This window comes from Aythya fuligula, chromosome 5 (assembly GCF_009819795.1).
Source record: "Aythya fuligula isolate bAytFul2 chromosome 5, bAytFul2.pri, whole genome shotgun sequence".
Taxonomy (NCBI): Eukaryota; Metazoa; Chordata; class Aves; order Anseriformes; family Anatidae; genus Aythya; species Aythya fuligula.
Genome location: NC_045563.1, coordinates 36,218,141 through 36,230,418, shown reverse-complemented (window position 1 = coordinate 36,230,418; position 12,278 = coordinate 36,218,141). Strand labels below are relative to the sequence as shown.

At 45.1% G+C, this 12,278-nt stretch overlaps 1 protein-coding gene across 3 annotated transcripts in view; it reads right to left on the bottom strand.

Moving 5' to 3' along the window:
* The window catches only part of LOC116489552 (deubiquitinase DESI2-like), a 75,086-nt gene that overhangs the window by 61,000 nt on the left and 1,808 nt on the right, over positions 1 to 12,278 (bottom strand). The gene's annotated exons all lie outside the window — the stretch shown is intronic.

Genomic DNA, 12,278 nt, shown 5'->3' with positions numbered 1-12,278 from the left:
AAATCTCAGAGTGCTCCAAAACACTTTTGCAGAGAGCTCAGATGCTGGCAGCATTTAGGTAGAGCTGTCACTAAGACTAGCACCAGCTGAAGGCTTCAGGAGAGTTTAGGAAAGGTGCCTTGTGCCACGCTGCTCAGGACCAGATAACAGGACCTTTGTTTTATTTGGGTGATCCTGGAGCTATGACATCATTTAAAATGCTTCTTCTGCAGACAGGCAGAAAGAAACAAGTTTGCAAAAACTGCCCTATGAATGAATGGAAAGAAGTCAGGATGTGGGCTTGTTTTCAGATCTGCTTCAATGTGTCATCAAAATTAAAACAGAAATAAACTACTGGTGTCACTCCCTATCCAATATTTCCAGCTAGAAGGAGCTGGGGGTCAGATTTTCACACCTGAATACTCCCAACACTGAGAAATGCCTTACATCTTGATGCAAGCCAAGCAATAATCCTCCTCCTCTCATGTGTGCTCTCCAGTCTGTCTCTGTTCAGCCCCTCTCTTTTGGGCTAGCCAACTGCCTGCACACAGACAGCAGGCAAGTCCCAGAGCCCCACGTGTGCTCACACACCCCGCTGTTTCTAGAGCAGTGGTAAGCAGCAGCACATCTCAGAGACAGGCGATCAGTTGTGCCCCCCAGGGATTTAAGAGACATTCAGGTGCCTTTCAAGGGAGATAAACATTTAAGTGCTTGTCCTACTAGGGGACCATAAAAGACAAAATACCTATGCTGCAGGAGCATTACACTTCCAAACACACCCAGTGGAACAGCACCAGGACTGCTGCAGGATCCAGGACACAAGCGTAACTCTTCTGGTCTCCCTGCTCCTACCTGCATTGCCCCTGCTCGCACGTTTCTGGTAGCACCAGGGCATCTGGTGTGGGGCTCAGCTGAGATGGTCACCACTTCTGGGTGGCTTCGTCCATTCCTGAGTGCTTACAGTCCCTAAGAAAACAACTTCACAAATAATGAGTGGCAGGGCACCAAAACCTTTCTGACTCGACTGATAAAACAGTTCTCCATGCTTCACGGGCAGTTCAGAAGCTCGACACAAGGGATATTGTGATGATTAATAATTAACTGGCTGGAGACACAGAGCTCAAGGACAGATGCCTCCCATCTGCAGGCTCCGTGAGCTGAGGCTGCACTTTGCAGGAGGAGGGAGGGGAGCCAGCAAGGCGAGGTGACAAGGTTGGTGTGCCCCTAGGACGCCAGCAGCCTTATCCAGATGCTTTTCCTTTTGTCTCCCAACACATAAGAAGGTATTATCCCGTGCTTCTCGAGGTAGCTTTTGCTACCCCAGTCACTGGGGGATCAGAGCAGCAAGGATCCCTGCCAATTCCTGGTGACAACTCAGCTAAATGAGATGCATCCTCAGAAGCTGCATTCGTGTATTTAATAGGCTTTAACATCAGCTTTAATGAGACACCTCTGAGACCTCAGGAGAGGTAACAGACAGCTGGAAATGTGCTTCAAAGTCCTGTGGGTGTGAGAAGCAGAATTCAAGTTCAGTTCAGATGCACCAAGTACAGGATTTTTAAGCACCTGATGTGTTAGAGACTATTAAATTGTTCTTTACAACAACTTTAAAATTTTCTATCTGCATAAACGTGTTTGATCCAGCAACAGCTTTAACTGTATCGAGATTATCCAAAACAACAGCTGCAATAGGAACTGAGCTGCATATCTCACAGTAATTACACATTACAAAGGGAATCCTTGGAGCATTTCAATAACATGCCATGTAACAAACAGCACTTAAAAAGACACAGATAGACATGCTAGCCTCCTAGCGTAACTTCACTGCAGGGAAGGGTTTGGAAGAGGCCAGTTTTATTCCAGCCTGCTTCCTGCCTCTCAGAAATAGGGGGAGTCGTAAAGGATGCTGAAAAAGTTCAAGTGTTGTTTGGATACAGGGTGTTGAAGAAGAAATGCTGTGAGAGAAAGAAGCATAAGGAGCATCTTCCTCTCCACCCCCTTTTCTCTTGCCTCCTGATTCAATTCCCATAAGTGCTCTCTTCCATGAGCTCTGCCTGAATACAAGGGACAGAAGGGGACACCCAGCAGTGCTGCAAGGCCAGAGGGACATGTCCCCAGTGCACTTAACGAGGTGCTGGGACAGATGCCCTTCTGTCCTCCCTCCCCCCCAGGAGTGTCCTGCCTGCTTGGCTGGGCTTTGCCATGGCTCTGGCTACCACGATGCGGTGTCTCCTGCCAGCAGCACTCTGCCCAAGGGAAGAGCCAGGATTTGGCCCAGACAGTAAAAATGAGCAGAATTTGCATGGATCCACGTGGTCCGCATTTGTTTATCTTCACAGAGCCTTTTGCTCTCACCAAGCCACAGCTCTCATGCTCATGAGACCTATACAAAAATGGTAAGTTTCACAGTGCTTCCCTTCTGGCCCCGTGAAGACCCAAGCTTGAAGTGGACCCATTCATTTTGCCTCTCTCTGTTCTGTTTCTGCTTGGCTTACACTGGAATTACTCTGTTCTGGTTTGGTTCAGTAAAACCCATTCGTCAAAGCATTTGTCCCCACTATCCTCACAGCAGCAAGCACAAAAGGCACAGCGCTCCAGCAGCAGAATAGGTCGGTTCCACGTTCCAGAGATCTGCCAAGGAGAAGATAGCCAGCTGCCTTGGATAATGAGCAGCCATAAAAATTAGAGTGAACAAGGGCATAGCAAATGACACTGCAATCAAGAACAGCGATGTTAGAACTGGAGACAGACCAGCCAAAGCCAGTGTGTGGATTTCAGCTTGGGATACGTACTTCCAGCTCTGGCCTCTGCAGGTTTGGAAACATCCAGTATTGCCTGATGTCCGTCTAAAAATGCCCTGAATGGAAGCAGAGCAATAGGAGGAGAGAAGAGCAAGGTAGACTTCTATTTACCAGGAAGAGTAATGCTTTCCGCTTGTACTTGACAATGAGGAGTCCAGACACTTGTCCAGGAGAGGACAGACCAACTTTCTAGCCTCCTCAGTCTGTGCGAGGGGAAGTTGGACACCCTCCTGGAACAGCCAGGACCCACTCTTAGTAGGCAAGTGGATGTTTCCAATCAAAAATTAAGTGTTTTGACATAAAAGACCCAGAACAACCAGACCCAGAGCATCCTGCTGTCAGTCTCTACGGCAGACTTGCATGAAGGGGCAGTTGTTTGAGTCCCTCAGGGATTTTATCCAGGTCTCTGTCACTCTCAATGAATCAGCACTCTAGGTGGTAGAAGTCAAGTGCAGAAATACCGCTGATCCTCCCCCTGCACATGCACAGTGCTTGTGTCAGAACCTCTGGGCACATCATTGCCATCTGCAAAACCACAGGATACTCCAGCCATCTCCACAAGTTGATAGCTATGAAACAGGATCTATGAGGAAGGAGATCTGGACCTTTACGGAGAGGAAGCCAGACATCAGATGGGCACCCTAAAATGGCCCCGATGTCTGTGCATCAATATCCACTACAAATCACTAGAAGATACTGAAGAGATCACCAAAGGGGCTGCAGTTCCTTGCTGATTTAAGTAAGACTATAGGTAAAGCAGAGTAACAGATCCAGGGCTGAAGGTTCAGCAGAGCATGTTATCAACAGAGCTTTCACTGTGCCAGGTCCTCCATCTCCCGGAGATGTGCATCCATCAGCAGTCACACAGCCGCTGACCTGTGTGCTGACCCACATGATGAAGGCACTTACTAAACAGGCTGAAATGCTGGAAGCATTTCTAGCACCTGGCACTTGTTTATGTGGATAAGCATCCCTGTCTATCAAAGATCAATTGTAAACCACAGCATTTCTCTTACCCTTATCATTGCTTTTCCAGACACCTTAACGTTCAAAGCTGAAAAACTAACTTACCAATTAAGACAATTTTCCACTCTTAGGACATGGCCTCATGTTTTACTCTGGGATGAGAAATCTCACTGATTCATGTACTTGTTAGATAAAGCTCTGAAGTAACAGAAATGTTTTCACTCCTCTAGACCTCTCATACAAGAACATTCAGTATTTACCTAGAACGGCATCAAAATTTTTTTTTTACCCCAAAGGAATTTGAGTCAGTTTGCAAGAGAAAGATTCACCAGCGTTGTGAATTTTGCTTCTCTTCTTCCCCAGCAGAAACATAGATTTAGCACATTGATCGATCTCTGCCTCCCTCCCCAGCTTCAGCTACGTCATCTTGGCATGATGACAGGAACAACAGAGGCTGAAACACGGAATAAGGGCAACCCAGGCCACCAAAGCAGCCTGCAGTCCTAGGATGCCCATTTAAATTCAGTCTATCTCACCAATGCACAAGCATATACCTGCCTACCACCACGCTCAGAAATGGATCTGACAGCTCTTCCAATTTGGTGGCTTTGTTTCTATCACTGGTGCTCAGCTCTCCACAGAAGCCCCCTTGCATGTAGAAGTGGTCCCCGTGGGCTGCCTCGCTAGGAGGCTTGATGGCCAGCTGAGCCATGGCACCAGAGTGCATCAAACCTACAAACCACAGACAAAATGCAGAAGGGTCTGCTTTGCTACAGCCAGCGTGGATCTTTTTGGTTAAGAGTGACAGTCTTCGGTACTGTCAACCCATCAACTTTTATCAGTACTAAGATCGATTTGAAAAAATAATAATAATCTAAGTGACTTTAGGAACCTTGACAGCCTACTGAGCCATAGGCTAAATCTTGCTGCCAGAAGTGTCACATTCTACAAGGAGCCTGCCTCGGTGTTGGGGGGAGCTCCAAAAACACCAGAGAAATTCACTGGAAGCCAGCTTCTACATGGCTTCAAGAGTAAACCACCATTTCTCTCAGAGCCATGCTCAGAGACAGGTCAGCAGGTTATGACTTTGCCTGTAGATGAGGTTAAAGAATAAGTCTCAGGAGCAACATAAATTTTCTGTGAAGTTAGAACTGACCTTGCCTTGAGAACCTGGATGTATACCTGCAATCCTGCCCATAAACAAGCCAACTCCTGCCTCTCCAGGAATTCAGGCTGCCTTGCGTTGAGCCCTTTAGAGGCACTAGGTCAGGTTAACACCTGAAGGAGCCAACTCGAGCACTGCTGGGTTAACAAGGGACCTGTGAGGCTTTGCTCCAGAAGCAGAGCTCATGCATTTATTGCACCGTGTTAGCCTTTCCTTAGTTCTCCTCACTCTAAGGTTTCGTGTATTTACTGATGCTGATGTGAAGGAGAGCACACTGTGGAGCAGCTTTCCTAGCACATGTGGCACTCACAGAAGTGTGAATTCGCACGATGCTCCAGTTGAGCCAGTTCAAGTCGTCCCACGGGGCAGCAGAGCACCGGTTCAACAAGCTGCTGATGGGGTGAATGCTGTAGCTGGAAAGAGCAATGCTCTGCGTACAGTCAAGAGGCACAGTCAGGAGATGGAGATCATCAAACATCTCATACCCAAGCTTAGAGTAATCAGCTAGAGAACTGCGGTGCTGGAGAAGATGAGCAGCAACGCGGACAGGTAGCCGGCTTGTCACCCTGACAACATCAACCCAGACTGTTCCTGACGGATAAATGCATCTCCAGGCTGTTGCTAAGACAACAAAAAACCATTTATTATGCATAAATGGGCACATTTCATCGCTGGGCTTATTAACCCAGGCCATGCCACTTACTCTGTAGCTTCTTAATTGGGTTAGATCAGATGCCATATCCCAATTGCTGCTTCTTGAACTAATGGACTCAGCTGCAGCTCAGTGTATTAGCTGCTTTATCTCTTCTTCCTCCAATTGATTTCCTCTCTCCAAAGATGCAAGAAAGAAGGGACGTCTAGTTTCATTTCATCATTTTCCCACGGGCTTGACTCAGGCGCTGACTACACCACAGGGCTCTGCATCACTGACCTGCTTTCCTCTTCCCTTCGCTCCTGCGCTCAGGCAGCAACCCCGCTCTGACTGGTCTGCCTGCGGCCAGCCTGATGTCACTACAATTGAATTGATGCAGACTCGGAGAAAAGCAGCAGAAACAAAGCCTAGCTTTGATTTATTTGAAAATTTGGATGTTCTGCTTGTAGATTTGCCATAACATCCTATTTATTTATTTTTAAAGCCAGAAACGCTTGCACTGGGAGATGTTGCATCCCAGAGAAGTGAAGCCACGGATAGCCCTCTCATACCTTGGGCTAAGGACTCTGCTGACATCCCGGTAGAGCAACTTGCTCTACTATCCTACTTCCCCTCATTTGCAGGAGTGGACTACCCAGTCTCTCTGGCTTCTAACCAAGCGTTTTCCTCAGAGATTTCTCTGGATCCATAACCACATGTAATAACACATAACATATAACAACAGTGTATTATCATCACAGATCTTGCAGTGGGACCTTTTTTTTTCCACTTGACTTACTGTGACTCCAAGACCTAGGCAGCATGAGCATAGTTTAACAATCTCACCAAGAAGCCAACAGGCGGCCAATTAAAAGCTCCAGGAAGACAAAGAAAACAAGCATTTGATATCTATCAGCCCTCCCTTCCCACTGCCGCCTGTGACTAGCAGCAAGTTCAGTTGCTCAAAGAAAGAGAAGCAGTTCAGCACTTATGTAGGACATGTTACAACACTGTGGGGAAACCCACTACGAGACACCAGGCAACTGCTATCTCACCAGTCTGTTTTGTTACACAGCATGCTGTATGGGATACAGTCTGAAGGCAGCAGAGTGAGGTTCTGTGTAAATTAAGAGTCAGTGACAAAGTAAAATCCCAAGACCATAATCTTCCCCTTGTCACTCAGCAATTTAAGGATCTACCTTTAATCTAATCCTGTAAGAAGCCTGTGAAGTAGATAAGATACCAGAGATCTTCCTCAGCCAGGGCTTATTCATTAAATACTTACAAGCTTTGCGACTGGTCACAGAACAAATAAGGATATCATACAAGCTTTTCCAAGAATACGGAAAACTTCAGTGAACATTGTGTTTTTGAGAAATGAAGTGATTCAGATTTGGCAAACAGTTTTGGCGAGAGATGACTGGCAAACATTTTTAGGAAGAGTCAAAACATTTCATTTAATGTGTTTTAAGAAGTGGGGATTGTGTTTCAGAACAACTATTTTTTAAAATATATTAGGAGATGCCAGAATTTAATTAAAAACTCCCAAAAGCAATTTTGCATTTTGTTTTCCATTTGTTAAATATATTGTTTGGCCAACATATGAAAGAGAAAAGAAAAAGAAGGGATCCCACCGACTCTCTATCACTTCATCTTTCAAGACCACAAGTTGCTGTACTGACGTAAAGCATCACTTCAGCTCATCCCAGCAGGAAACTCCGCAGCTATTGAGCTAGTTGATGAAAGAGTCCTTTTGCTTTCCATTTGGCTTCCTGGAATACCAAAGGCAGTCAGGTGATGCAGTATTTCTCTATACATAGCAGCTCACAAACAACTCCTGAGTAGTGCAGAAGGGGGACCACCACCTGCAATAGGATTTCTCGCCTCTCCCTTCTGACTAAGTGAGCTGAGAGCATCCGAGACCTCTACTTGCAGTAATCACAAACATGTTGACATTTTTCTGAGTAACTAGACTCACTCTTCCCTCCAAATAGAGAGATAATAAAATGTTCCACAAGCTAGTCAGTGCTTAAAACATTTGCTCCAGAGAATCAAGAGTTCTGCTTGCAATCCTTGCTGCAGCTTCTAAAGCAGATTCAAAGACTCCTTATGTACTGAAGCTGGAGGAACAAAGAACCTCTAATTCCTTCAGTCTCAAAGCACATAATTACAGTGGTCAGGAGACTCACTCTGCCTGTTCCACCTGCATAGGAAGCCAAAAAGGGATGCTAGAATGGTAAGGTTGCACTGGTTTTCAATCCTGTATACACGTCACCACCTCCAAATCAGATGCAAGCAATGCTTGTTCAAGCAGAAGGCCAAAAATAGCAGGAAGAAAAGAAGCTCTTATCTCCATAATATTATTCTGTGACAGAAAAATTAGCTTAAAGCACTGAAGTATTGTGTGTTTATACTGTGGCCATACAGACCCTCTAGCTTTACATCTTTCCTCCATGATCACTGGCCTCTCCTCTCTACTAAGAGACTCTCTGACAAGCTTCTTCTCAGAGCACATAAAATAAACAACACCCAACCCTCACCCTATGCCAGGGCCTGCTGCAGAATACCACAAGCAGGTTTCCCCACCACAACGTGCTCACCTGAAAATCCTACCTCTGCTCCGGGACTGAGAATAAAGCCAGACTGCTCCATGCAGCTCCCCCTCCTTGAGGCAACATCCTGCTGCCAGACCTTGATCCCTGAGCCCAGCTCCACACCAAAGGCATTTATAAAGTCAGAAACAAGCTCTTTGAAGCTTTTCTCCTCACCTGAGCCACTCCCAGGCTGTAATCAGCTTCTGCTGCCTGGCTATGAGGAGCACAGACCGTGTTTCCTGGTGGCCCAGCTGAAACTACTTCTCCTCTCCCAGGGAGAAGGACGGATTCGTTACAGCACACTGGGCCCTGCTGAGATATTGTGGTGTCACCACCAGAGAGAGGACAGTGGAGGTCAACCACACTGTCACCATCCAGAGCCACAGCTCATTCGACGTTTGCAGAGAATGAGGGGGCTGCTTTGCCACCACCACAGGGTGCCAACCCTGTGGTCACAGTGCACTCAATGTAATTTTCCCCTCCGGGCTCATCAGCTCCTAATGAACTAAGTGACAACTTGCAAAACGCAAGGAGCTTTGGAGCGTACCTTGGTAGTGAAGACAGACACTTGTGATTTCTGTGGCTGATTATTGAAATTTTGGGCCCTTGAACATGAATACACAAGTACACAAAAGAGAGAGGAGCTAGAGTAACTTCAGTGCTTGCTGCACTGTGCTTCCTTCTGTCCACTACTCTGGTGACATGTAGAGATTTCTCTTCCAGTGAGTGTATACTAACACCTTCCTCCCTCCCTCCCCAGAAATGCCTCCTTCTGTGCTGACACAGCCTCCCAGGATGCTCAGTTCTACCACACTGATAAAAATCAGTAGTGAGATTCAGGTTTCCAGAATTCCTGGAAACAACACACACGACCATAGTTTTACAGCCGCTGGCCAAAATGCCACCCCTACTTCAGCACAGGCTGCAAGCAGTAATACCACAAACACAAAACAGAGGTCTTTAACACTTCCGTGGGGACAGGAACTGTGCAGTGTTTATTTTTCTGTCAGGGCTACTTGGCTGATCCACTCGGTGGTGTGACGGAGAAATCAAAATGACACTGTCATCCACTAATAAGTGAAGCAAGAGAGACCTCAACCTGTCATCTTCAGGGCCACCCTTTGCTATCAGCCATGGCCCATCAGCCCTTTAGAGGGCAAATGACATAAAGGACACAAAGAACTAAAAGAATTTGGAAAAGCCATTTTAAGGAATTACATTTTTTGCTAACTCTCGTAAGTTAGATGTCATTGGGAGAAATCTCAGAGCTAGCGCACCTACAGTGACCTGAACGTAATTTAACTCCCATCACTCCAGAGAGGATGATCAGCAATGTCAGTGGAATCCATGGGATACAGGTGGGAGAAGGATCATCTCAGGGGCTTGTTTTCACCAGCATAAAGTACAAGTAAAAATACCAGCAGATCAAGATGATAGCTTTGTATGTTATCAGCTGCAAAGACAGTGGAAATTCAGGACAACTATACCTACAATAAAAAAGGGACAGCAATGATGTAAATATCTTTTCTTTTAATTTAATAGCATGAATGTGCTTTGCAATAAGCTGAAAACATGATGGGAGCCCCCAGCTTGAATCTCTGCCAAAATGACTATTTTTAGTTGAATGCATTTAGCTAGCTTGTTAAAGCTTTAAACCTAGGCAATATTTGCAGTCACTCTTATGTCAGATTTCAGGAAGTGACATTCATTAACGTTACAATGATGTAGTTAACTATTCCAAAGCAAGACAGAAAGAATTAAAGCAATAAAGAAACAGAATGAGATCCTGACTGAAGAAAATCAACCCTGTGATCTAAGCAAGATCTCATCCATGACGAACAGCTTATTAAGGGGGTTTGGAGGGAAGGGATCAACAAGTTATGAGGAGGAAATTGATTTATCTTTCCAAAAGTAAAGTGATAACTGACTGATCGGAGCAAACTCTGTCATAGATTTTACAGAGAGAGTTATTTCCTGCAGGTCTCCAAACAGCTGTTGGCTTAGGTTAAGTCCATGCAAGAGAGAGATTCAGACTGGGAGAGACTCATCCACAATCAAGCCCCTGATCTGTGTTGTTATTCTGTGTTCACATTTAGAGCTTGCATCAGACTTCAGCATCATGCATACTCTTTAAAATATCCTTGTTGAGCAGCAAAGCTCTCCCTCCCGGTCTTTTTTTGCAAGTGCGTGCTGGTGTGTAGAAGCTCTTAAGCAACAGATAAAACAGGATATAATCACTCTGCATGCTGGGGGTTAGGGAAATTGCTTTCAATGAAGATATTCTGAACACTTGGAATACAAGTGATTTTTGCTCAATTCTTTTACGCTGAAGAAAATAAGTCTAATAAATAGATCTACTTGCTTTAGCTATTTGTGCTAAACACCTCATTAAGCATAAGCTTTTTTTTTTTTTTTTCCCCTAAAAGAAGCATGGTACATATCCAATGGGTAAAAGGATAAATGGCTATAATCTTTGAATACACAAGACTACACAGAATGGGTATTTCATAGCTGCACAAAGCCCATAATTGAACTTCTGCCCTAAGGGTAAGCTTTCCTGCAGTGTAAGTGCTTCCAGATGCCATACAGGGGTCATGTTCCTTGTCAGGAAAGCAGAGCTTTACATCCAGTTAATTGTTATCCCCAGCTGTCTTTTTTTTTTTTTTTCTTTGAGACTAGTTTTCCAACAGTCATTCAAGCAAATGTGCTCATTTCCCAGTTCCCCCGCAATTCCCCACCACAGTGTAACAAAGTGCAGATTTTGCATGGCTGCATTCCAAACTCCGTGGTGTTAAAATCATAGCAGCAATGGAAAAGCATGTAGCCTCAATAATCATAATGTAGGATTTGAACTAGAGGTGACTCAGTGGTAGTCAAACAGATGCTATATGAAAATAGAATGGTTTCTATGTACAGAGCATTAACTTGTGGTTAACCCACGGAGTTAGTACTGACACAGGAAGGTTTGTGTGGCTTGCTGGGACGCAAAAATTACTCAGTCTGAATTAAACTGATGACCTTGATTCAGTTCACTGTGTCTGGGTGTCCATCTCAGCACACAGTGACCATGAGCAGCAAGTTCCTTCTCCACAGCTTCCTTTGGGCATCATCTTTGGTGTCAATGACATTAAAGAGAAGGCAAAGACCAAATCTGTCCAGATCCCTTCAGCTCGGTACCAAAATACTAACTGATTTGAGACAGCTCAACAGTGACTGAGAGGAAAGTTCAGACCACAGCCAGCAGCAGAACAAAGTGGGGAAAAAAAAAAAAAAAAAACAAGGCAGACAGTGCATACAACAAAAGAGCAACACAACCCCTTTACCTTCTTCAAATTATTAGCTAGGAACTCTTGTGTGTACGTGTGCAATGTCAGCTTCTTGTTACCACAATCTAGCCACCAGCTGCTTGGGTTACCAGACCTATTGCTTGAAGAACTGCTTGGGGAAGCTCGCAGTTCAGGCTGCCAAGCAATTGACCATTAAACACTCAAGACCAAAGTCTAGGGAAGGAGTTTACACCAATTTGGTCACCTTTGCCAATACTAGCTTGGGAAGAGGCAGCTTCAAGCTATTCTTGTGCTTTCCAGACTGTCCTTCAACATAGACACAGTCCTACCTGAAGAGTCCTTACCACCCCCTCTTCCCTCAGGAAATAACCTACCTTTTTCAGCCAACAAAAGATCACTTTATCTTTGTGATGAGAAGAGGTTTGGCATTTACTAGAGCCCACCCTTTGGTGGCTATTCACTGGATTTTCCCAACAGGGAAACCTACATTACTCTGCAGCCTTCCTATTGAAAGTTGTCACCCTTTGATGACAAAAAGCAAAAGTATGCCATAATCTTAAAAGTACGGAGCTGGATAGCTGGATGTATAGAGCCAGTCAGGACGTGGGCCACATAAAGTTATATTTTCCCCAGTAAAGTTCACTCAATTCTTTGTAAGATTTGAAAACTTTTTTTAATTTTTTTTAATCACTAGCTCATAAATGCAGGAGAGGATGTACATTGCCATCAAAATGTTCCTCACCTTAACACGTCTATCCCAAACTTGTGCTGGGCCAGAGAGCAAACAGGTCGTGCCAAGCCTTCTTCTTTCTGGGGGCTTGTCCCAAGGATGGGATTCAGAGATCATCTGTTTGT